Raw genomic sequence first — 27518 nt, 5'->3', positions numbered from 1 at the left:
GGAATCATCAGGGAGGCAACCTCCTTTGCCCAGTGTCCATGTTTCCAAGGTTCGCCCGTCCTGTTATGTATTGCCTTGCTCCATCCCACAGAGTTGTAGTCCTAAGACAGTCCCTCATGGTCCAATTTTTCAGCATAGACAGTAGTGGCAGTAGATTTTTTCACTTCATAAGTCAAGGTCAACATACAAATAAGAAAGAATTAAAAATTGCTGAATTATGTATTAGGAAAATATAGTATATTTAAGTTGACATAGAAAATGTGTCCTACTCCTCACACCCTGAATGGTGAATTTTTCATTGAAATTAATCTTCATAATAAAAGCAAGTTTGGAAGTTTCTGTGGTCAGAAACCTGTGTCTGTTTTAAATAATAAATGCATCTGCTTTTAGCTTATTGGACAATTCAGTCATTTAAACAAATGGTTAAGTAATATTTTCATTTTACTGTCATCACTTTTTTATCCAAGATGTCGTAAAAAGTATATTTTCCCCATGGAATAAGAGTGAGAGTACTTTCTATGCTATCATCCTAAAATGATATATCAGCCAAAAATTTGTTTCTCAGATAATAAAGCAAGGAGTGTGTAGTATCAAAAAAGGGATATGTTTTCTCATATGTAGAATTGGTTCAAAGATAAAAAGTAATCTGTGTTCATATATTAGAGAATCTGACTGTACTAAAGTGAAAGGAAAGCAATTTTAGAGTATCTCCATAATTCAGAGGCACAGCTCCATTTCAAACTGATAAAAACTGTGCTTTGAAGTAACTTATATGCTTTTGAAAATCATAGCCAGAAGCAAATGACCTATTATCGGAAGAACAGGATTATGTCCTAAGGGAAATGAACATAATCTATACACCAAAACATGCCAGAGGAATGTACAACTCCATTGCTTATTTCGGACAATTTTATTTCAGATTTCATTTGGCACTGATCTTCATCCCCAACAGCTTTCAGGAAGACTTTCTTCTACTCCACAGGAAAAGAAATAAGTGAATAATAAAACAATAAATGGTACAGTTTATATGTAGTCTAACAGATGCAGAAAGTAAATCACGTCTGCATATTTGCAAGTTATGGCAACATTTTAAATTTGAGTTTCGTGTAGCCAGAGGATAACATTTATGGCTCACAACTGGGAAGCTGGCAGCATATAATTTTCCTGATTATATACAAGAGACATAATGTCGTCCAATATATGCCCTAGAAACTGGCATTAGCTGCTCAATTAAGCCAGGCAAATAAATGCAGGCAAATATGTCAATTAAGTAGATTTTTCTCATGCTGTTTTACCATCACTCTACTTTGACCTGTTTTTAAGTCGTACAAGAATGCACTCACACAGACACTGAAAACGTATAGCATTTCTACCATGCAGAATGAGCAAGGCACTACTTTATTCTGATGACATTTTTAGGAGGCACAGCCACTCCAGGATCCCTGTAGTTGGGTAGAAAGATGCTTGTCCAGAGGAAGACACAGAGTTCCAAATTTGATGCCATCCTTGGACTAACTCCACTGACCACACTATTAGCCCTGACTGATCTCCTCCTGAGCATCCGATGTCACCACATGATTCCTGTGGCAAATCCATACTGTGCTTAGCGACAGCACCTTGTCAGTCCTAGTCTTCACAGACAAGCAATTCAGTTGTGAGTGTTGGTGGACCTGACAGATATGCACCTGTTTCTCCCTCTCTCTGTCTGTGATATATGATTTATCTATAGGCGAGTGCATGGATGTATACATACACACGCACAGATATCCATGTATATATATGCAAATGTATGTATACAGGTGTACATGTATATGAACAGTTTATGTATTTTTCTCTATATAAAATACATGTCAGCTCTAGTAAAAATATATATAATTTTATAACTATTATAAGAACACCGGCCAGCCAACAAGAGTTAACTTTTGAAGCTGTTTTCATGTTAGTCCATAGTTTGTAGGATGATTGATCTGATCACTGCCAGACTTGCAACTAAGAATAAGAAGCAAGCGATACGATGATGAGTAATATAATAACTATCCATTTAAATATCCCAAATCTACCGTCATGCTCTTTCTTTTACTCACCATAAAACAAAGTCTGCTTGCTCAATTAAAACGCTACATGCTAGATTACCAACCCATTTGTTTTCAGCGAACTTGAATGTGAGCCACAGGTATTTTATTTTATACAGGAGAATTTCATAACAATATTTATTTATTCGAAGACTTAATTTCAATACAAAGTTCATAATTTTCAAAGATATTACATTTCTAAATGCATTTGTAGAACCTTTCTTTTGTATGTACTCTCATGATATTTTACCAGCCTCTCACGTTATGAATTCACATCTACTAAGTTTCCTTTTATTCTTCTTTTTACCTGCTAATCTGTGCAAAAATCTTTCACGTCAGGCATTCTGCACATAATAGCTATCATCCTTTGGCTGGTGTGAGGTAGTAAGAACTCTCGCTTTTTTCTTCCTAGAACACAAGCTGTTTGAGTTTGGGTTTCACAGTGGTACATCCAAATTAATTTACACAGTTTTTCCAAGGGACTTAATAGATCCTATTTGCAGGAATTCTCCGATTTATAATCCTTCTATTTTGCACATCAAAGGAGATGACATAGAAAAGATTACAGTGTTTAAGCTCAGATATAAGACAGAAAGTTCTAAAGAAAAAAAAACAAACATAAAATCTGCTAAACCACTGTAAAGAGAAAATAAGATCTGTTGGTTTTTTTTTAATAAACTTTCTAAATAAGCAAAGCTAAAAATGCTGAAATCACCCTTCCCTCCTCTAACCCCATTTTAGTTTTTAACTGAAATGGCCAAGCCCTCAAGTATGTACTCTAATATAACTCTAGCCAAATTAAAACTGCATGAACTAAGGAGCTGGCCTAGTGAATTTATATATCAAATAATTTGCTTTTTTTAAAAAAAGATGGATAAATTCTTAAAGACATAAATATTCTACTGCTATAGAAAGTAATTAGGGTAAAATAATGCAAGAGATTCAAATTACCTAAGATTTCTAAAGTTTTGTCTTTAAATTTTTGTTTTCAACAATTGTCTTTTTTATGTATTGAACGTCTATAACCTTGTTACTTAAAGCAGTGATCATTGTCAAAATAGCTTGAGATAAGGAAAATAATTAGAGAAATTCCAATGACTGGAAGATTCTCTCAGTTTGTGAAAATCCCTAAACGAGCACATAATTTCTACTGATGAATAAAAACTGAAACATGGCACATTACATTTACACAAGAGTGTGAATACATGTACATATCTATTTGAAGAACTAGACTTGCTAAACTAAATCACCTTCTTCAGCATGGTCCACTTTTGGCTCTTCCACTAAATGCTGGACTGAGCCCTGTGTGCTGTGGCTTCTCCATACCCATTATTTCTGCTGATCTTCCAGCGAGTGCTATACTTGTTATACATATACATATCTGGCTGCCAAAATGACACAACACCCAAGCTGGCATCATGAAGTATACAGCAAACCCCATCCTCCCATGCCCTGGCATATTAATAAGCTTATTTGTTTAGCAAGAAGCTCTGTTCTCTATTAACTTTTTTCCAGCTTTTAAGAAATTTATGAAAAGCTTCTGGAAATACATAATCCCATGTAAAACAGCTGGAAAAATACTTAGTTTAATTTAGTAGCATTCATCAGTCCTATTGGATAAACATGGTTGTAATTCTGCCCCCAGTCTGAATAAACATTTCCCATAATTAAAGACTAAGGTTTGATTGTGTGCAATCTGTTTACTTTTACAGGTAAAAGAGAATAATATTATTTGCATGCTTTTTCACTGGGATCCCTTAGGAAATCAATAATATTTTTTCATTTTTTAGAACAAACTCCATTCTTTTCATTAATTAAACAATGGTATCAGCACTATGAAGTAGACAAGGCTTGTTTTGCAGAGTCTTGTGGTCCCCATTTGTCATGTCCACATAAGACCATTGCATTTTAAAGATAAGAGACCAGGAAAATCAGCCTTCTAGCTGGTGCTTTCATGTGAATCCAGCACTAATTGTTTCTTTGTACATATTCACAATAGATTCATTACTTCGGACATACTATTTTTGTGAACAAAACCTGTATTTGTAAAGAAGCTTTCTGTCTGTTTAATCATATACTTCACCTGAATAAAGATATCAAGCTTGCCAAACTTTCTAAACCTGTAACTGCTGCCTGAAATGTTGGTTTTGTGTACTGACTTCCTTAGAGATTTTAGCTTAAAGCAAATCTGATGCACAAAGCAGCAGTGCTCACTGGTACCATGACTGTCTGCCCCGAGGCACACATCACTGTGGTGCACATTTCAGCTTACTTCTCTTACCCTGGGGAGTTATTTCTTGCTAGTTCACACCTGCAGTGAAGTAAAGCTTTTATTCACATGTACTTACACATTGTCAAGGATGGGGAGACTCTAATTTTTACTTACCATGGAAAATTTGCAATTGACTTCACTAAGCACAGGATCAATCCCGGCCGCATTAGCCCTGAACCTTTTAAGATAGGCAGGATCATAAGAACAGCACATTTACAGAGAATTAAACTCATGGCCTGCTCATTAGTCCACGGCGTAACACCCCATCCTGCTCTCAGGTATACAGTAGTGTCCAGGCTAAATCAACAGCTCTAGGAGAAAGAACCAACCAAACAAGACCCGCCTCCCTGCCCCCCGCCCCCAACTCCAGACCCTAATCTTGCATACCAGCACCTACAAATTGCACTAGCACCTCTGCAAATTGCATTTAAGGTTTGCTTTTGAGTGACAAGCCCTGTTATAGCTGAATGTTTCTCATTTTGAAACATTAAACTGCATTGTTAGATGACTCTTCAAAGTCTAGGTATAATTTAATTAAAAAATCTTACCGAAGTAATAAAAATTCCTTGATATATCATTTGTCTAGCAGTAAAGGGGAACCAAATTAGAGTGCTCTCTAAAGAAATCATCCTACAAGAATATTAGTGTAAATACTGCGTATTTTGATTTCTGTACAGAGGAAATAGTGTTTACTGTATTTTCAAGCAAATACTAGTTGATGATTTCTAGCGTTTGTAAACATATATTCAGAAAAATGTAATTGGAGGAAGTTTTATGACCAAATTGAATTACAGCAGTTTTGATATAATATTCATATTCATATAATACATAGAATGGAAAATTATATGTAGAATCCAAAGTAGTCTACACCGCCAATTTTTCTACAGCCTGTTATTTTTAAACCATCATTTTTACAGTCTACCATTAAATGTCTTTCTAGCTTCACCATCTTTTTAATCCTTGCTCTTCATAAATTCATAATATGGATTTAAAGTGTACAACTAGTTAGTCTGAATCTCAAGCTTATGTCAAAATATTTCTCTCATCAAGAGACTAATTTAAGGACTTGGGATCTCAAAGCTGTACCTATGTAAGGTGCGTGGGTGAGGGATGGAATTTTTTTAGCTGCCTCAAAGTTAGGTCTCTGGATTAGGCTAAGCTTTTGTCTTCTTTTCAGCTTCGAGACAGAAAAGATATCTACAGGGCAACTTATCCCATCCCACCAGAGGAATGTAAATAACAATAATGTTGGGATGGCTGACACTGTGTTAGATAAACTTTGCCTTTGAAGTAATTGTGATACACCCATATATGATGCATTTCCTGTAACAAAAAAAAAAAAAAAACAAAACAAAAAACCTGAAGAAAGCATCTTATTTTCAAGAGCAAGCTAGTGTTTGATGTTCGAAGGAATTTTTGGTTTTTCTAGTCCAAACTAGATCTTAAAGGCACCATTGCAAACTAGAATTTGGTTTAAAACTCATTATGATGAACACTAAGCAAGATATATAATAAAAAAAAATACTGGATATGATTCATTCTGGTTCACAAAACTGAAAAAAACAACTACTAAACTCAGCAGTTTTAAAGAATACAATGTATTTTCCAATGTTATAACTTTTACTCATGTTAGTAATTAAAACAAATGCATTTATTTACTATGAAAAATTATTTTCCAATGTTACCAATTCTGTCTTCCCTTGTGATGACATGATGCTAACCTTTTGGTTAAAAAAAATGAACTACCATCCTGTAAAGGAATAAAGTACTAAAGCATAAAACGGGCCTTTAAAACTACATGCAAGCAGCCTTAGCTTGTGTGTAGCCGTAGCAACCACCTTTATTCATAGAAAAATGAGTGATTGTGTAGTTATATGGTTTTCCCCACTAAAAAACACTTCTACATTAATCAGCATTACTACTTCATAGTCTTTAGAGAGTAACTTCTTGCTAACAAAATAGTTAAAACACATAGATCAAATGCAAAATCCCGATCCTTTATGTGTATGTTTAACTCTACTTGAAGTTTTCCAGTAGTTTAAAGGGAAAAAATTGTTGTCTGAATCAAAACTTTATTTTCAGTATTGTTCTTTTAGGCCAATGAAAATAATGAAAATGGAAATAATGTAATAAAAGTAAGATGATCAAAACCAACTTTTGGATAAATAAACTGGTTTTGACATTATTTACCCCCAAACCTTTGATTAATTAGTATAATGTAAATCAGTACTTTTTCGGTTATGGTTTTACAACAGTGGTGTGATTAATATTATGTGAAAGACGGGAACTGAAAGACAAAAAAAAGTTAAAATGCTTGTTCAAAAGACACACAGCAAAGTGATTAAGCCAATAGTCATATAGAAGGGGTAAGAGATTTTTTTTTTTTTTTAAGTAGCACCATTCAGGAGGTTAGAAGCACTGGGAATTTGCTCGAAACTGCAAAGTAGCTTTGCAGATCAGTAGCAGTAATGTATCCTCATCTCTGCCAAACTAAGAGAAGGTGGTATAGATGGGAGGAGGGAAGCTCATCTCAGTAGTAAAATTTAAGGAAGAGACAATCAGGACCCAGATGAAAAGCAAAGACAGGACGATGCATAGGAAACGTGAGAACGTCTACAAGGCAGAATGATCCTTAGGCAGGAATAGGACAGATGGGAGAGAGTCTGCTATTCACTGCAACATCAAAAGAGTTGGGCCTTTGTGGTTAAAAATTAAGAATAAAGAGGCCTGCCCATTGAGCAGATTCAGACACAATAAAGATTTAAGATATTGACTGTGTACTGAAAAGGATTCAAATGCAGAAAAACCATTGACTGCTTTTCATATCCGGCCAAACAAATTCCTGATTTCCACTGAAAACCATGAATAAATACCAGATATGGGCAAAATTCACAGAAGTGGAAAGACAGTGAACGCAAGAGTGCTGCTAGTCCAGCAGTTCTCGTAGCCGAAATCTGACCACAAATGGAGATTTAGGACTTTTGAATGAGACAGCAAAGACTCACTTTGATTATTTAAATCAGTATTTGTGGTTATAAATCCTTCAGAAGTGGAGCCCGCAGGCAGCAGTTTTTTGGAAATCCAGATCTAGATAATGAGGCTGAACAGAAGGTTTAAGGGAGATGTCCAACTTCTGGGAGGTATTTGCAGGAAAAGGACTCTTCTCAACAGATGGAGTCCATTCTAGGCATGTAAGTAAGCCCAGTTATCTAAGATCAAAGCTGGTCCCTCAGATTTTTTTAAATCTGAGAGTCTCAGATAATCAGTCTACTTAGATTTAGTAAAGAAGAAGAGAAAAATTGATAAATGGAGTGTATTCTAGTGTTCTAGGAGAAAGAAAATATGAACTGTGATGACAGTGACAACAGCAGAGGTCAGGGATACAAGGCGGAGGAAGATTGCCTAATTCATGCAGGAAATTGGATGAACTCAGGAGAAAATAACTAATATATCTTTACATTAATGCAAAGAACTCTGAAAGTAAAATGAAAGACTTAAAACTGCTGGTGTAAAATATGGAAGAGACACAAAGTCAAAGATGTGTAGTATTCTGAAAACTGCTGCTGAAATCTTTAATTAAATCAGAATTGAGCATGAATAAAACACATTCTGGTTAAAGTCAGTTTTGGGGTGGTGGTAGAAGTCGTTTTTTTGTTTTGTAATAATGGCATAGGTCTGCTATAAGCCCTCAGAATAGGACACTAATATGAAAAAAATGTTACTGGCAAGATAAATACCACTGAAGCCTTTGTCATACAGCTAGAAACTATAGACAGTTTGGAGAGGAAATATTACTATCAACAGCAACTATTCCTGGGCAGGACATATGATAGTTTTTTTTTTTTTTTACAAATAACTAATGAAGCAGAAACAGGTTAATATTAACTTGTTTTGGAGAACAGTGAAGTCATAAGGGAAAAAAATTAGTAAAACGAAGAGTTGAGCGATGACTAGTTAGTTCAACTGCATAAAAAGAATGGTTAAGTAATTCTGTGACTAACATTTTTGGTTTCAGAGAAGCCAATACTAAGAAGTTCAGAAACTTACTAGGGACATTTGTGGACTTACACAGTGAGGAAGTACAGAATCTCCTTAAATAAAATAGGCAAAAATGATAAGACGTTGCTTGGGTCTTCAGCAAAATTGGTGGTGTAACTCTTGGTGGCAAAGGGACCTTTGCTAATGAGAATAATTAAAATGGAACAAACCTCAACAATAAAACTTCCATTTCTGTGTAGCTGGACACAGCTGAGGGAAGAAAAAGCCACATTATTTCTGTCCCAGAATACCAGAAGTACTATGCATGATATGCTTTAATACATGTTTTTAAGAAATTTCTCAACAATTTTTGAAAATTAATAAATTAAAGTCAAGGATTGCAAATATGTCTGGAAATAAACAGTGAAACTACTCATTTGGCATCAATCATATACAGATTTTTCAATCAAATTTGAAAGGTACAAAAGGTTTTTACAAAAAGGTAGTCAAAGAAAGAAATAAAAATCAGTGGGTTCTGTATAAGTTTACTAAAGTTAATTCATGCATATTAGCATCATATTTTTCTTTGATAAATTAGTATTTCCTTTTAGCTATAGGACATTTTGTCTGAATTTATTAAGCTTTTGATATAATATGGGAAATCATAACTGCATTGTTCTTAACAGTCTCTTGTAATCATCTACCTAATTTACCACTGCTGGAGTCAGACACTGTTCAGGTGGACCTTTGTTCTGATCCTAGATATAAATGGAAACAACATACATCGGCGTTGTATTGGGCATGAGCTACTTAGTCGCTCACAGAGGTGTAATAAATTACCTCAGCGATAACACTTCACTATTACAATATTGTAGTAAACTATCCCATGCCGCCTCCTTTTAAGATCCAATCTCTTCATGATGTGCATGACTAATATGCACGAGCATAGGTCTGTATTATCTTTCATTGCTCTAAAAGACCTGTTTCATACACTCTGCCAAAACAAAGGGAGAAAGGGATAGCGTTACTTTCCACAAATACATGATGACTCCTAAAATACAAAGACAGGAGACAGCTTAAGAACTTTTTGGCACAAGAACAAATGATAATGAATAGGCAGCGACTGGATCTTCGGAGATGGTCTCTAACCATCACAGGAGAGAATTCTGGAGAAACTTTTCAACAAGATGCAGTGGTGAAATCTAACTAGTTTTAAGACTGAACATGATAAATTTAGGGATGAGTTTATACAGGTAGGTTGACTAGGATATCACAGAACTGGATCCAGTCTCTTACTGCTGTGAATGAAACACACAGCTTGGTCCTCGCTCCCTGACCTTAACTGATGGCCGACAACTAAATTCTATTTCTATGAGCATCCTCTAAGCTTACATTTCCTCAGATGTGCTTTATGGTTGTAATGTTTTAAAATGAAATTATTTCAGATGAATTGCTTTTGTCTTTTGACACAAGAATCTAGTGGTGGTTGATTCATAAGGTGTTCAGCTTGAGGCATACGGAATACACCAGTCCCTTATACCACAGCTTTTTAAGAAAATTCCATGCAGGAGTAAAAAAGTAATTTCCACCCTTGCCCATCAATAACTAAGTATGAAACAGCATGTGCAAGACTTGGGCAAAATCTAACACGGATTTCATATGATTATGAAATAACCCAGTTAATTAGGCTGCAGGTAGAGAATGATGGCTTCTGCGGGCAGCAATGACCGTTAGGATTACAGGCATGAGTGGAGCCTTGCGTTTGCCCTTGCCAGTCCTGAGATTAGGAAATGTGTTTGGATTTTCTCAGGCCAGAAGCCTGTGATCTAAGGTCATATGTTAAAATATATCGTCAAACTGGTTTGCTTTGAAATCTCACCGAGACAATCAACACAGCCACAGACATTTTGCAACTTTCCTTTAAACCACAATTTTCTTCAAGCAACGTACAGATTAACATAGACTTAGCCCATGTTATCCTAGATCCATTAGTTCTAGCATACGTTTTGGCGAGGCTGGGATTTTGTTCTGGTTTATTTCATTATGAGATAATAAAACCCACCAAAGCACAGCCAAAGTATATATTTAAAATAGCCTACCTAGTTCAAACATAAGGAACAATTCTGAGTATCATGTGCAGTTTCAGGCAAGAATTGAACAAAAATACCATTTGGAACTGAGTCCTCAGTATAATACTCAAAATGTGGTATATAGTGTGGCTGTACAAGCAAAAATAACTTTCTTTAGAGGACTATTCTGCAAGCTTTAAAAAAACCAAACAAACTTCCTGCCATTTTATAATTTTATCCCTTCATTCAAGACTTACAGTGCATGTATGAACGGATCACTGTGCTCAGCTGTATAGTGGACTATTATGTGATACTTATGTGTGTGTGGCCTAAAAGATAATGATTTATTCTAAATGTGCTAAAGCTGAGTATATAACAAGGTGAAAGCACTAGACTTCTATTTAAACGTTTAATTTTTTGAATGCTGTGATGCAACATAACTCTACACAGATTTCTGGTGTAACGAAAACAACTCAATGAACTGCTGGCCTCTTCATTTTCAGAGTAATTATTGTCTTAGCCCAGCCTTAGCAATGACATCCATAACTGTGACTTCTGTTTTCTGGAGCAGAGGATTTGTTCTTTTCCCCATGTCCTGGATGGCCATGTAGAACACACTACAAATGTGCATTTACTTGCCTAAATGCATTTAAAAATCTCTCACGGATGGCTTGCAAATGAACATCCTATGCTATTTATTCCTTTCTGTCACAAAAATTAGTTTATCATTGATTCAATCTGTAAAAGAGTCTTTTGGGGATTTCTGAAAATAAACCATCTTCTTTTGTCTGAATATTACATTCAGTCATTTACATGATATTCTGAATTGCAGTAGTTGAAACAATAGTCCCTACTTGTTGCATTCTATCATAAAAGTATTGATTTATTTAAAAAACACATCCCCAACAGTTTTCTGGAAAATGTGCCATCTCGAATACAACACGAGAGGCAATTATTTTTACCTCATGCACAGTTTGGAGCTGCTACAATCTTGTTCTTCTAGTCTCAGTGAGTTTTGGGAACCAGAAAGTACTTCCCCTGGGTATGCTTTTACTGGTATGATTTTATGGTAAGCATATGAGTCTCCTGGATTTAAATGGAGAATATAACTCTCATAATGTCTTATATAGATGAGCATAACACATGGAATCATTCCTTGGTAAGCAGTACGTGCCATATTATTTTCAAAAACAAAATGAATACATTTATGGCTACGCTTACACTTTACATGACACTTTGTAGCTATCGGAACAATATTTTCAATGTTATATCTTTCTTCTCTGAATAAAATAAAGTACTTATTTAATTTATTCTGCTGAAGAAATGATGGTCAATGTACGTACCATTCCATTAATTATACCTAAACCTTGAATTTAGTTAAAATTAAATTTTAAATACACACTTCAAAACCTAACTAGCTAAACCCTCAATTCATACTCTTCCTGAAACTGAATATTTTAATCTCCACACCCACCCAAGTCTTACAATGCACTTTGGTTTGCCCCAGACTGGGGAGAATAAGGTGCCTTTCTAAATATCTCCAGAACACAAAAGGAGGTGCCCAGTCAGCAAATCAATGCTCGCTATGTCCCAAGGGATAGATCATGTCCCAAGGGATAAGGAAAAATCTCCTTCAGAATCCTGACCAGACACCATCTCCTAGAGAACTAAGAGCAGCCGGCACGATGCTGTAGTTAGAAGCCGTGGTGACTCGTCAGTGGTTCTGTGCCGTTCAGCTGAAGTTCCTCAACATGTTCATTATCACAAAATCAGTGAAAACAGGCAACTTACATCTTTTACTTTTAATCCTTCTCCTACTGTTGGAGACAAAGTGTATTTTTAATTCCATGAATAGATCACTGAAGTTGTTAACCAAACAGGCTATATTTAAAATAAAAAATTTAAGTTGAAAATGGTCATAAGTGATGTAGGATTACTTGATCATGAGTTTTTTTGAAAAATATGGAAAAAATAGGAACAATAGCTTCTTGAACACTGTAGTTAAGATTCTAATGTATATGTTAAAAAGTTCACATTTTAGCTTTGTCCAGGATCTCTTTCAGTGTTTTGCAGTTGTGGCTAATGTTTGCATAGCCTATTTTATTTTTCTAGTTGCTGTGCATTTGCCTCTTTAGCCTTATCCTCATTCTCAACCCACTCAACCATATTATTTTTAAAAGCTTGGTGTCTTGAAATTTGATTTGTATAGACATAAATTCTTGTAGTTGTTATATCTGTTGTTTTATATTCAAGAAAAGAAGATGTAGCTGGGTGGTTTGGATGCTAACTTAGTATATGTTTTACCTGTAATGAACCAGGTAGTGCTCTGAACATCTGTGATTTGCATACCCTTCCAGTGTTCTGTTTTATCACTCAATACAATGCCACTGTTTCATATTTGGAAGTATCTACGATAGTTTTTTTTATTCAATAGGTGACAGAAGGGCACATTTATTCTGGCCATATTTCTACAACAGCTCACAACTTCCAGGACTTAATTTCTCATTTTATTCCCTGCTAGAACGAGGTACCCTGCAACTTCCTAAATTAGCTGCCAGAGTTGCCTAAATATGTATATTTGAGAGACAAAGCCTGAAGGTAAGATTCAACTTTTAGGATGTTCCTCACTCACCATGATACAGACAGCAATGATGGCAGGAATCACACAAGACCACAGCTGAGAGATTATTAACATATTGCAATTCTAAGCAACAGACAAGTGCTGTGACCACTTCCTCCCGCGGTGCTCTTGCAGAGTTACAGAAATCCTATAAAGTGAAATCTTCATGGACTTTTCACCCAAAACCAGCGAGTGTAGGAATATGAGTTCAGTAGCTAACCCCGGATACCCCCTTGCTCTGCCCCTGTGGTTGAATGTGCCACTGGAATACTCAGAGGATCTTTCAACTGATTTTTCCTCTTATATTGCCTAGTTGTTAGTAACTTCTGTGTGCAATTCTAAAAATGTTTCATTCATCTTCTCAACAGACTTAAATACTGCAATGACGTAATACACAGAGTAACAGACAATCCACATTTTTGACAACACGCAAACATATGTGTCCCTTGATAAAGCCAGCAAAAAGTAGCAAATCTCTTATATCTGTTAATATTTTAGATAGTATTTAGAGATGAAAATGTAAAAAACTGAAGAAGTATAGCCAGACTTTAAGGACTCCATCAGTAACGCGACATGTAGGAGCAACTACTGTGGCTTACAACTGCTCACAGTAGTTGGCAATATCTCAACAGATCACTTGCTATACAACCATTGCCTGGTATTTCTTAAATTTCTTAAAACCTCACCTGATCTAAGATATGCTGACATGTTTTTTGTAGCTCGTCATTCATGAAAGAACCACATCAAAGTCTACAATAGTTTTTGTAGATTTGGTAAGAAAACTTAGGTCTACAACTATTATGCGCATTTGTTTGGCCAAGGAAGTCTGCTCTTGTCATCAGGTTGTTCTACAGCAAAAAGCATTGTAAGGTCAGATTGAAATGTCATCCTGTCTGAAATTTTCTCATTTTTGAAGGGCAAGTTAAGTTAGATAAAAACCCAAGATTGTTCTCTCTTTTCTATCCAGCAGTTCCCATTAATGCGCTCAGAAATGTGATCATAATAATTGGGACATATTTTAATAAGCTGAAAAGCTATTCAGTTGACCAGAAATGGGGTTTCAAATCTAGTTGAGAATTTCTGTTTGATGATAATCGCAAACCCGAAGAGACAGATTAAATTATGAGCAGGTTTGACGGGTGAACAGAGGGGTGCTAAAAACTTGGGTTGGTGGTTAATTTGCACTACGTTAAATGCTCAACCGAAAAATACAAATGGCACCCCAAGGTGGAAAATCTAAAACTTTTCTATTTTGACAGCACACTATCAAGTGATGCTGTCTGAAACTGATGTTGGCATTGGCAACAGGCACTGATAAATTATATTAACAAAGTCAAGCAGACTTTCTTCTTCAACTTCTGAGTTTGAAACAAACACAGGATCAAAATTCAGGTTGAACATGATCCTTGGAACAATCACCTTGCTGTGTAAGCACAAAGCTCTGGACTTGCTATTGACAACGTACCTGACTTTTCGAGGGGCTTTGTGTGTAGCACCTGCATGTTTACTGTGCCTCAAATCCTAGTTTAAAATCTGTGAAAATAAAGTATTGGTGTAAAGCAGAGACTTAGGTCATTATGGTACAGCTGTAGGGGGCTGGTCAGATAATATAGTTGATACTTACTGATATAACTCAGCTTACAATCCACAATCTTCTGAATTGCAATAGCTTAAGCTAAATTCAGCGCTGAACTAATACCGAGACAACGAGAGAACATTAACAATAGTGACAGATTCAAAAGGCGCAAGAGGCAATATTATCTGATTTCACATTTAGCCAGCATGTGAAAAAGTGTCATTTATATGCACTGAGAATATTAATGATACTTGTATACGAAAGGCCCATTTAACAAGAAACTGCCATTTTTAAAATGAAGAACTATGCAACAGATTTTATAGAGAAGTCCGAAACCCAAAATGGTTCTGTCCAGGAAGTTCAAGCCTTGGACTATGAACCTGAGGTATGATTTTTAAGCAGTAATAATGACAATCACTTACCATTCAAATGTTTGAATGTTTCCATTCAAATTTACTGGTGTATACTGACTCATATTTATTCCTATTTTGGGATGTACTTGTCTACTTCATTCTAGTCACAGCAGCATTATTCCTAACTTTCACCTATTACTGAATAGCACACCACCAATCTAAGGAATACAAATAGTTCAGGGCAGAAGAGAATTTTAAAGAACTCGGTACATTATTAATTAAGATTGTAATTATTCAATAGTTAGAAAAGGTGTAAAAACATTAAGTGGCTTATTTCACATGTTTACTTCCAACAAAACTATAAAATAATGCTATAATCTCTATGCAAGTGACAAGATAGTAAAGCCTAGCAGAAAAATAAAATTGGCATAACCGCAACCTAAAACATTTTCTTCCAAACAGCATATACGTGTTTTTGCTGCTTGTGCATTTTTTTTTAATGTCAGTTTTGACAAGGTAGAGGTTTCCTACATCAGCACCTCAGCTTTGCTTTAGGATGTTTTTTCTCATGCTGGCATTTCTTGTTTTCCACTTAGATTGTTCCCCTCTGTCCTCAGACATCCTGAGTCACAAGCACAGATACACTGAGAGTCTGATCAGCAAATGAGGCTTTTGCTCTCTGTGTGTGTAGGCCCGTAGCTTAGAGAGCTCCCCTAAGTTCCCCTCCAATGTAGCTCAATCTTACAATGGCTAAACTGCAAACCTTCTCTCCACCGCTAGTTTCTTCTGTTTAAAAAAAATGGCAAAAATTAGTGAGCTATTTTTGTATCCTATTTCTGTCATTTGCACCCAGAAGCAAAAGTGGAAATCCGTCTACACTGGAAGTAGAATTGCTTCTACAGTTTCGAAGCCAGAAATATCTGTACTTCGAGGATTAAACCAATGTGGAATTTAAAGAGGGTTCAAGCCCTGGACTATGAACCTGAGGTATAATTTTTAAGAAAAAGATTGTAACTGAATCGTTACCAATGTGGTATTTTACATGGTATTTGAGGAACTGCAAACTCCTCAAGGAACTGCAAAAAGCTGTAAATATCTGATGATGTTTGGTGGACATAAAAAGTTGAATGATACCTTTCCTATGGTAAAAATAAAGGCACCAAAATAATTGAGAACATGATTACAGATCTAAGCTCATCATTAGCTGTGCACAGACTTCAAAGGGATCCAGGAATGACCTTTTCCTGTGTCAATTAATTATGCAGTCATGTGATAACGTTATTAATTTCCTAAATAAAAGTATCACTCATGATCTGCCCATAGAAAGCATAAATTCTTCCTCTCATTAGTACTTAGTATGAAAGCAGTTAAGTTCACAGTTAGAAACTTACTCAAGGTAAGTTCATTTTTACTGAGTCCAAATAATATTCACTCACTAGGTGCAAAATCTATTGTTTACAGGACAGTTTTTACACATAGCTGAAACACGTTGTGGAAATTATTACTTAAGTGTACTAGCGACAGTAATGAGAAATGCTCAACTCTGTGACAAATTGCTTTTGATAATGAAGTAGAAATACGAAAATAAGTTTGCATCACAGCTTTCACAGTAGAATAGGAAGGAAATGCAAATCAGCAGTTAGGCAGACTAACTTCATAACTCTAATAAAAATCTCTCCTTGATTCAGGCGGTTTAAGAAAGTTATGTATTTTTATTCAGCATGTGTTGAGATTGAAGTTGTTGCAATAATTACTCACAAAGCGAACATTACAGCAGCCCACTCTCCATCCCATCGTGCCCACCTTCAACCAAAGTCAACACGCTTTTCCTGCCCGCCGCGCCTTTGAACAGCTTACTTTCTCATCTTTACTGCAAGCCTTCCTTTCTAGCCAGAATCGATCTGCGTGTTTTTTCGAAGAAAAACGCAAGCAAAGAGAAAAAAAAACAACAAAACAACAAACCACACCTTGTGGAAGGGAAGTGGACAGACTTAATGACAGAAAGTTTGGGGAGGGGTGTTGAAGTGACACATCATCGTCATGCGGCTGCGGTAGCAGACGAGGTCTGGGCGCCAGGGCTGGTGCACCATCACCGCGGGTACCGGCCGTGCCTTCAGCCTCCTCACGGTCACCCTCCGCCCCGCCGCTCTCCAGGCTCGCCCCTGCCAGGGGCGTCCCCCGGCCGCCAGCAGCCAGGTGTGCCCGCTGCGGCCGCCACCCTGCTCCTCACCGACCCCTCCTCCTTGCTCGAGCCCGCACCCCTCGCTCCCACTCACCCCCTTCTTTTGGAAGAACCTCCATGTTCCCCAAGCAAGCTCGCAACCGCGCGCCTGCTGCCCGCCTCCGGGCCCCCCGGGGCCACCTCCCCGCCTGTGCCCCGCTACCCGGCCAACACCAGGCCGCGGCGGCGCCGCCGGCCGCTCGCCGCCCCTGTGCGCGGTACCGGCACCCGGGGACACGGTGATCGCCACCCGTCCGGGCGGGAGGCGGCAGAGGAGGGGGCACCCGCGGGGCTGCAGCGCAGCCGCAGGGGCTCTGGCGCGGCGGCGGGGCCGGCGGGCCTCTCCCTCCTCCTCCTCCTCCTCCTCCTCCCGCTGCCGCCCCTGCCTCCTCCCCGCCCGCCTCCGGCGAAGGAGATGCTGCTGCAGGCGGGGGGGAGGAGGGGCGGGGGGCGCTCCTCCCTGCGTCAGGAGGTGCGGCTCCCCCGGCCCGCCGCTGCCCTCCCCCTTCCTCTCCCCCCGCCGCTTTTATGTCTGTCTTTAAACGCCGTCGCAGCGAGGGCTGGGCACATGTGCCTGCCGCCGCCGCCTGCCCGCCGCTGAGCCCCGCGCCCGCACGGTCCCGCTCGCCGCCCCGCGCCCGCGGGGGTACCCGGATCCCCCCTTCCCGCAGCTGGCGCCCGGCGGGCCCCGTGGGCGGAGGTAAGGCACGGCCGGGCACAGGGAAGGGAAGGCGCCCGCCGGCGGAGCGCTGCGCGGGGCGGCGGCTGCGGAGGCTGGGCGGGCTGGCCGCCGCCGCCACCCGCGCTTGCCCAGCCCAGCCGAGCCGTGCGGCTGGGGGCGCGGGGGGGAGCGGGGCCGGGAAGGGGCAGGGGTGTGCGGGGGAGGGGGTCCCTTTCCGCCCGCTCTCCTGCGGGGCGCAGGGGGCTTCTCCCCACCACGCACACCGGGAGGCTGCCTTCGCCCCGGCGCCAGCCCCGCTCGCCGGGGGGCAGCCGGCCCCTCGGGAGACAATAGCGAGCGCCCGCTGGCAGCCGCCCGTGCGCTTTGATTCAGCCGTGGGCTATAGGGCTGTGCGGGGCGCTCTTTATAATTATTATTGTGGGGGCGGGGAACTTACATCCTTTCCCTGCCACTGCCGACAGAAATTTCATTCATCTCCCGCGTGTTGCGTAAAACACCTTAGATGCATGTGTGGCGCGTGTTTCAGGGGGCGAGTGGGCGAGGGCCGGTCCCCATGGCGGGAGCGCCGTGCTCGCGCGCCTCGCCGCGCGCCGGGCTGCGGGCTGGCAGCGAGCGGGGCCAGCCTCGCCGTTGGGGCAGCTGCGGGAGCAGGAGCGCGGCCCGTCCCGCCTCGTGCCGGCGGCGGAGCGGGGGGGGGCTGGGCGGAGGCGCGGCGGGTGCGCGGGCGCAGGGGCGCTGCATTGTTGCCGCGGAGCGTGGGCGTCGCCCCGCGGGGACCGCCGCGGGTTCCTCCTCCCCCCGCCGCCGCCCGCATCCCTCGCCCCGCGCAGGCTGGGGCGGCCCCGGCGGGCTGGGGGCTGGTGCGCCCTGGTGTCAGCCATGTTTGGGTGGGTATGGTAATGAGGACCTTTCCTCAACCTTTATGCGCCTCGGATTTGTTTTCCGCTCAGGATTTTAATGGTTGCGGTCCTCTGTGTCCTACGGCATATCCACAGGGTAGGTTCATCCCTACGGCTCCCAGTGATTTTTTTTTTTTTCCCCTCCCTCTTCCATTTTCTTATTAATTATTCTTGTTTTCCATGCCCATACCAGCTGGTTTTGTTCCGATTTTACTAGTATTAGAGCAAACTGGAATTTCTTTGCAAGGCTTTGCTTTTGTTTTGGAAGTAAATGAGATGATTGAAATATGTCTGCACTGTCACACTGACCTGCCTCATGGGAGGTTGCAATAGGATTTGTTCCATTTAAGTAAATTGCGCTTTGTTTTATTTGTAAAAGATGTAGTCAAGACCCCATCAGCCATTTTATTTTATGTGAGGTATTGCTACTAACAGGCTCACGGCCATAGTACTGATTTCTAAGCGAAGCCTAATTATTTTTAAATAGTATGTCACCATGAATATGTCACTGTGACATACTATGGAACAGGGATCCAGATCTCTGTTTGCCCCTCCAAAGAAAAGTATAAATGAAGATTTTGTTATCTGATGTTATGTACATACACGCTGGATGTATTAAGCAGGCGGCTTACTCCATTTGATTAAGAAATTATGACAACATACTTAGGTTTTCTCTATTTAGTAGTGTGTTCCCTATTATCAATATCTCATTAAATGGAAACTTTAAAAAATACTTAGGAAAGATTGCTTAATTTTGTGTTGCCTGATATACAAGATTTTGGTTTACACATAGAGCACGTTAAGGTAACGTTAGAATTACAGCCTGCATTCGGTGCATTTCAAACACTCCCTTTGGGCTCAGCTGTGTACCTCAGAATCATGAACAAAACATGCCATTGGTTTGATCTGTGGGTGAAAAACTAAGCCGTTTCATAGCTGTTCAGATGTGCCAGCAGTAGTGAAACTGAGTAAGTGAAACTGCTAAGGCATCTTGAATAAAGTTTTCCAGTATAAGCTGATTCCTTTTGACCTTTAGTGTCTTGTCATTCTTACAGTTTTCTTTTTTCTTACAGGCAAGCAAGTGACAAAGTAGTAGTGCAGATGAGGACCATATAGATTGAACAGCTCTCAACTGTCTTTGCTCTATATTGCAAAAGCCTCTATGCACAAAACTTTTAAAATGTTGAAAGAAAAAAGAATCACAGGTTATTCAGAAACACAGTCTCCTAATTACAGCTGTTCGTTCTGATATAAATTGTATTGTTAGGATATATTGGAGTAGCTGCTGCTCATTACGTCACTTGGGAAGTATTTGTGGTAGGAATCTTTGTGGGGAGGCAGATTTTTTCCTGAAATTCTCTAGTGCACAACCAAAAGTGCTTACAACTTTAACGATGCTGTCACCTGTGTCCCCAGCTACTTTCCATTGTACTGACTGTTTCACTTACATCAAGGAATAATGTTCTTGCTCCAAAAGACAAAATATCTGTTGATTTTGGAAGAATAGTTTTGGGTCCTTTGCTCCTAAAGTTTATAGATGGGCGTGGCAATGGATTGTAAGAAATGATCATACCAGTAGCAGCTTTCCCGCGGGACTTCAAAGATGTCTGAATTCTTGGTTGCAGAATAACTCTGACATATCAGCAGGTGCCATCTTTAAACTTAAGTGACTCCCTTCTTCCTTGAAATGTGATTCAAAGTAACCTTGCCATTACTCAGGAAATGTTCTTGAATATTCAGGGAAAAAGTATCGGCAACAAAGGATAACTGAGCACTATACTACTAAAGGGCTGGATGCACAAAACCTGACAAGCCCCTACAAAGTAGTGTGAAAGAGCAATGGTAACTGCCAGAACAGTTGCTCTAGGCAATGGCGATAACTGGGCTGAGCTTCCCAGAAATCTGCACTGAAACAGAGCTTTTCATTCCTATCTTTCACTCTTAAGACTAGGGGTTCCTTATTGTCTGTATGGAAGAAAGAAAAGAAAAATATGTGTAGTGCTGTGTACAACGCCTTGAATCTAACTCGCGGTGCCAGTTGTCTGTTTCCCACTTTGGGGAAATAGTTTTTTTGCTGCTGGCAAATGATATTATTTTTGCATTTCAAGTGTCAGAAATGTGTCCTGCAGTGCTAATGATTCAGCATGCTCTTAAGGCAAGATGGAGAAGGGGTGGGAAACTGGAGTAGGACATTTACAGTGTTGGATTTTTCTATAGTGGAATTAATAGTGGTATTAATCATTTTCTTTTAAAAGACATAGGGATTTCGTGTAACATAACTTGAAGCATGATTTATATAACAAAATTAACTAATCAGACTTGATGAGAAGCAAGATTTCTGCTAACCCATCTATGAACAGTTCAGCTTCTTTCCTTATGTATAAAAAACAGACAAAGAAGTAATCACATAAATTCTTGCCAAGGACAACTTGATTTACTTATTGATCTATTCTGAAATACGGAGTGAAGAGAATTAATGTTTCGGGGCAGGCATGTGTCTGGTGATGTCTCACTTTCTGTACTTGATTTTGTAACCTAAATACTTTCAAGAAATATTTAATATACTTTTATATCCTCTCACTTCTCAGAAGTGTGATAAGATTTTATAATAAAATTGTGGTCCTCTTGTAGCTTATATGGTGAACTTAGAAAATGGAGATTTTGTTTCAAGTTACCAGCAGTTACGCCTTTTGAGCTTGACCAGTCAAGGGTGGAGTGTTGTCAGAGTTGCTGAGGTTACTTCACTCACCTTCAGCCGGAGGAGTGGTAATTGCTGAATTTGTTCCTTCAATGAAGTACATATAAGAAAAGACTGCAGAATAAGTGATATGTTTTCTCCGTCTGAATAGGAAATTACATTTAGCACATCATATAAGTCTGAGAAGTATTTCAGTGAAGTTGATTTGTGAGAAGAAAATACTGAGAAATCTGTGAAAGCAGGTGACAAACTACAGTAAGGCCAATAAAGTCTTTAGAGATTACATGCAGTGGAAAGAAAAAAGTGACATTCAAGAGCTCTAGGTTGTAACATTCCCTCTCTTAGATATTTCTGTTTGGGCCAGTGATTTGGATTAAGTCATAGAAGCTGTTAAGATCAAATCTATTGACAATGAAAAATTCCGAGAAAGAAATCATACTATTTTTGTCAAATCATTGTGTTTGTCTTAAAATAGTAGAAACTATCCTCCGGTAACTAAAATTTAAGGAGACTAATCTGGGAGAGAAGTTGTCTGCATTTGAGACTGTGCAGGGTCTTGATGTAAGATAAAGCCAGGTAGAACATTTTGTAGGAACTGAGAACAAATCTCCCAGCAATCTGAAACAGATGCAACATCACTGAAGTCTGTATAACTACCCGCGTTTGCAGCAGGTGTGAATTCAGTCTTGTATCTATAAATAGTTTTGCTATAGTCTAAATAACTGAATTGTATAGAGACACCAGAACCAAAAACATTTGTGTTTTTTAATGCTTTCAAGTCGCCCATAGCCCAAAGAGCTCTTACCTTTTTTACAATGTAATGTAGTATGTGTAATGTGCATTAGCGTGTATCAGATAACATCACTGAAGAATGCAGAGAAATGTTAAGTTTCACTGTATAGAATATAATTATTCTCCATTATGATTGAGTTAAATAGCTATTGAAACTATATCTGTTATTGACAGGCTGTATTAAACTAGCTAGGGCAAAATGCTACGTCATGTAGTTCGCGCTGAAGAGCAGCATAATGGCTGCTTCAGTAGACAGATAGAATTGGGCTTGACTAGGCAAAAAGGCTATGGTGCGTATTCTTATTTCCGCCAAAGAACACAATGCTGCATTGCAGCAGTAATTCAGCCTGTGCAGTGAGTACTGTAACACAGTGTAACTCTTGCTGAAATAATTATCCGTACACAGATTCCCCTAGCGATAGCCATTCTTCACAATTGCAGTACTCCCACGAAACCTGGTTTGCTCCTGCAGTCTTCTTTTCCTCACTCAGATATGATGGTCATCAGCTGTTCCCCATATCCGGTCTGCACCAGTGGCCTGATTCCTTTTTGCAGACTCGCAGCCATCCTTTGCTCTTAAAATGTTGGTTTTCCTTTTTCTGCCTTGGTTGTTCCCATCATGCTTTCTTCTGCCGAGCTCATAGGCTTGTATTTGAGATGCATTTTATAGGTTTCCTTCAAGGTGCAAGGAACTCCCCTTCTTCACTTTTGCGTATAATTCTCATCAAGTGATTCCACACAGACTGAAACCTTTGGCATGAATATCTGTTGAGATCATTTATGAACATCTGCCACGGTGAGAATCCTGACTTTTTGTTCTGTGTCCTCTGCTGAATCACTTAGTTTCTTTACTGGGAGTCAAGGTGGAAATTTTGTGAACAGGAGTGTTAAGACGTAAGCTTGTGGGACTGGACTCGTACACTGTGCCATCACAATCTGCCTTAAGAGCAGAGATTATAGCAATGTGAACCGGCTGCAGCTTTATATTCCATTTTGCTACCCCCACAGCAGCATATTGGTATGTTGACTGCTTCATCGGAGAACGCAGAGCTCTGAAGAACTGAACGTTAATCATTTTCTCCCTTTAATGGCAATCTTTGAACTTGAAAAGGTATCCGTTCTTCCTTTTTTTACTATTTTTCATGATGTTACAGTAGCCTTCTAGAGAGTTATGTTCTGTCTGGGCTTTCTTGATAGTCTTTTATGAAAGTGTGAACACACTGTTTCAATCTTTTTCCCCTTCTTTCCTTTTCTTCCAACTCACATTGAAGATTGAAACCATTTTTGATCGAAGAAGATTTGAGAATTATTTGTAATGCGTTAAAACTTGAATGTAGGTAATTTTGCTGAATTGCTGTGTTTTCATCAGATGTAAAAATAAGATAATGACATAAAGTACACTGTGTTAGAAAAGAATTGAGGTTTTATTGGGCTTTGCTGTTCAGAGGGGAGTGCTGGTTTTAAAAAGGAACACGATGTAAAAATAATCGTGTTTTAATTTATGTCAGAAAAGCATTGCTGAAAGTTCTTTAACGTTTAGTTATACCAGTTATTGCAGTAGTATTGTGGGATGTTTTAAACATGAAATTGCTTTACAAATGGCTTGTTGTAGAGACTTGTGCTGTAATTGCAAGAACATGGGGCAGTTGTACTCATTATACTTTCAAATTTGTAAGCAAGTGAGATTTTTTTGTGCCTATTCTTCTGTACACGTTGTGAAAATCTCCAGCCTCAAAACTTTTAATTGTTTACTGGTACTGCACAGTTGAGAGAACTAGAAGTACAGTGTTGCTCTTGTAGCGTCTGTCTGTTGGCATGCAGATCTGCCTGATAGGGATGCGTTGAAAGGGAGCCCGACAGAAGATGCCTTACCAGTATAACAGTGGAGAGGAGCCCGCAGTGTTGGACAGAACTAGTACAAATCCCTTACTAGGCATTACGTGTAAGAAAGATTGGGAGAAAAGGGTGTGCAGTAAAATTTTTCACTGTGTATTTTAGTGCTTTGACTAATGAAGTTCCTTTGGGTCTTACTGCAAACGCATGCAGTTTGCTTAGTGGAGGCTTTACAGGTCTTATCTCCCTGTGCCAGCGTTTCTGAATGCGGGCCTGAAGCTGAAGTAAAAGTTCTATAGCGAGCCCAGATCTCCCAGGGAGCTAATTTGGGTCTGAATTCCCTGTCACAAGGGATTATTATTGCTTAATCTGCTAGTAATGTGGCAGTCTAATCAGGTTACTTTACTTCTGCATGCTGATGCATTAAGGCTTGATTCTTCTTCTTCCGCAGAAGAAAATAACAAAATTCCCACTGTGTTCTGAGAAGGAAAGTTTGGGTCTGCAGTTTGCTTGTTGCGTCAAAAACCCCTCACTGTTTTATCTTTCAGTATGAGGAAGAAATAATGATTTTAACATGTCAAGGACAATGTTAGTAAAACATCATAAAAATCTAGCTGATTTGTTTGATTTTAGAAAGTTGTTTCCAAAAGTTTGTTTATGCTAACTCAGATTACTGATTACTGTTAATACAGTGACAGAATAATTTTCTAAATGTTCTTCTAACCGAACCAGGTACTGTTCAGCAATTTCCTTTCTGTTAAATTCCCTAAAACAATACAGACACTTGTCAGGTCAGTTTAAGGTTAATTTTAGATTTTTTTAAAAGGGGATTATACATAAAAAAAGGGATACCATCTTTATTTGTTCATTTCAGTTGTGGAAAAGTCCAGAGAAATACTCTATTCTCCAGTAAATGTGATAATAAAATTTTCCCTTCAGTGTTTTCATCTGGCACATGACATCATTTAAGTTACGAAAAGGATGAGTGAAACTGCCTGGAAACCAGAGTTAAATCAGTTGATCAAATTCCATGATCTAGATCTAAGATAGAAAAAAAACCCACCCCAAACAAACAGCTTTAAGAAGGCTAAGTTATGTCTTAGATGTTTTACTTTTAATCCAAGGTGCTGTTAACAGTATAGTAATATTTTAAAATACGTGACAAGATTTAGGACATGGAGTTTAAAATGGTCACGGTAATGGCTGAGTCTATGATTCTGAATTCTGTAGTCCATTAGTAAATACGATGGTTTGTTATGTAGGTTTTTTAATGACACTTAGGAGAAACAGTCCTATCACATAATGCCGTATTACTGCACAAGGCTGTGTAGAAAGTGGGTGGTAGAACTAACTGAAAGAGCAGTTTAACAGAATTTGGCATGATATTTTCTAATTACTGTTTGATGCTAATGAAGAACTTCAATATCAGACTAGATCCAAATGGTGTGGTAACCTAAAATATAATTTTATAGGTAGACATACTAAAGTTCAATACTGTGATATGAAAAAACGGTCTTGTTCAGAGGTCCGTGTTTAGCTGAACTGTGCTGGTGAGTAACTTTACTAGGTATCTCCCTATTCAGTCTTCACTTTGGAGCGCTTATACCTAGGCCTAGCTCAGGCTGAGTAGTTCGGTGTCTGCCTTCTGTGCAGGTGTCATTTGGATCAAAGAGAGAGGCTTCTGTATGTTTCTTAGCGTGTGTCCTGGGAGTGCCGAGCACGGAACAGCAGGCTCCTTGCACAAACCTGTTGGGACCATGTGTTGAATATTTGCACCTGATGGTAGTGTCTGGTGAGGTAGGAGTCCTTGTTTGGTTTAGTACAGAGAACAAGTTGTTAAATCTGACAGTTGGAGACTACTTGTGGATTTGTGATGTCTCCTGAAGGGCTACCCTGCATTCTTGATGCAAGCTGGCCAATGGTACATCTTCAATTAGAAAACCAGTACAGTTAGACCAAGCACCAGTCTGCTGAGCCTGCCTCCCACATTTTCTCAAGCCCTGCAACTGTTGCAAGTCTATTCAGTGATAGCACTATTGATAATATCCTGCTTAATGGAAGGTTAATGAAAGGGAAATTAATATAATACTGTGCTAAGAATAAAAGTATCAAGCCCAGTTTATTCTGAAGTGTACTGATGCAGTGTTTAATGCATGACAGGACAGAATGATGCAATTTCTGTTGCAGTTGACTCATCTGTGAGAGCTCCAGATAAATCATATTGATGCCCTGCAAGTGACTATATCTAAAGTTATTAATACAGATATGACCTTTTAAAACATTTTAATAAATACTGATAGATGGCTAGTGCCTTTTTGACTGAAAATATCTTATGCTTATTACAGTTGGAGAAGGATCTCAGACCTACAAATACTGAGGTAGTTTCACTTGTGCAGCTGTTACATTAAATACAGAGAGAAAATTGTTTCATTTTAATGTGCTCCTTGAACTTATTACTAATTACTGGAACTGAGAAGCTGCTCTAATTTACATCAGTGGAACAAAAGGAAATGGAAAGTTTGAAATGTGACTAAAAGGAGTGGTTGAAGTACCATATGCTGTGGCTTATAGTCCCAAAGGAGAGCTTAAACCCTTCAATTTAATGTGTTATTGGTGTTTGCATTCTGCTTCTACCTAGATGTCTCAGTCATAACTAAGAGCTACTGAACCATACATGGAGTAGAAGAGGACGTAGTCCTTTGAAGAGTTTACAACCTAAGAGACAAAACAGATAAAAAGAGGCCTGAGCAGACATTTATTTAGCCTGGATATAAAGGATACAGAATTAGGATTTCTCTGTTGGCTTAATGACTCTCCCCATTATACTGTTCTGTGTATAGCTCTTATAGCTAATTTTTTTATAAGAACTGGTATGAGACAAAACAAAGCCTGATACTAGTTCTACCACATGCCAGAAGGAAAGTTTATAGGACCCTAAGCCCTTCCAGTGTCAGGGGTGAGCACAAAGCAGCCTTACTCAGCTTCAAAAATTTGGGCTGACTGCCAGAGTTGGAGTTACTTAGAGGAGGCAGTAACAGGAGGGAGAGGGAAAGTGAGATGGCAGTGATGAGAGTCTAGGGAATGAATGGAGAGAGGTTCGAATGGAGTTTAGTAGGCAGCTGGAGTGAAGTTCAACTTCCAAATCCTTGGAAAATATTGAAAAAGGTAATTGTCCTGTCGGCCACAAGGCTGGTGATAGTACTTTTGGTGCCAGAGGCTTTAGTTCTGTTGTGAAGCCTCATCTTGATAAGCTTGTGGGTTGCGCTCCAGTGGCTTAACATCTTTCTTCTGGTCTGTCACTGAAGCAGCTGTGAGGTGCTTGATCTTTCAATTATTGTGCTAACAGTCCACTAATGCCTTGCAGTTCTAGGCTACGTGCGAGTTCATCAGAAAGTGATACAGCCTTCATCCTATGGATCAGATGTTGCAGCAAGTCCATAAGCAAAAGCTGCA

The 27518-nt window shown here is 39.2% G+C and overlaps 1 protein-coding gene across 1 annotated transcript in view; it reads left to right on the top strand.

The window, feature by feature from the left end:
* The first annotated feature begins 17590 nt into the window (after positions 1-17590).
* Positions 17591-27518, top strand: part of SLC6A15 (solute carrier family 6 member 15) — a 38744-nt gene continuing 28816 nt past the window's right edge. Inside the window, exon 1 of the mRNA XM_064450376.1 lies at positions 17591-17861. The gene's annotated coding sequence lies outside the window, so the exon portion shown is untranslated. The remainder of the gene's footprint in view (positions 17862-27518) is intronic.

Source organism: Phalacrocorax carbo, chromosome 1 (assembly GCF_963921805.1).
Source record: "Phalacrocorax carbo chromosome 1, bPhaCar2.1, whole genome shotgun sequence".
In the NCBI taxonomy this organism is placed as follows: Eukaryota; Metazoa; Chordata; class Aves; order Suliformes; family Phalacrocoracidae; genus Phalacrocorax; species Phalacrocorax carbo.
Note: the sequence above shows the minus strand (reverse complement) of the source record. Positions and strands in the feature narration are given on the sequence as shown.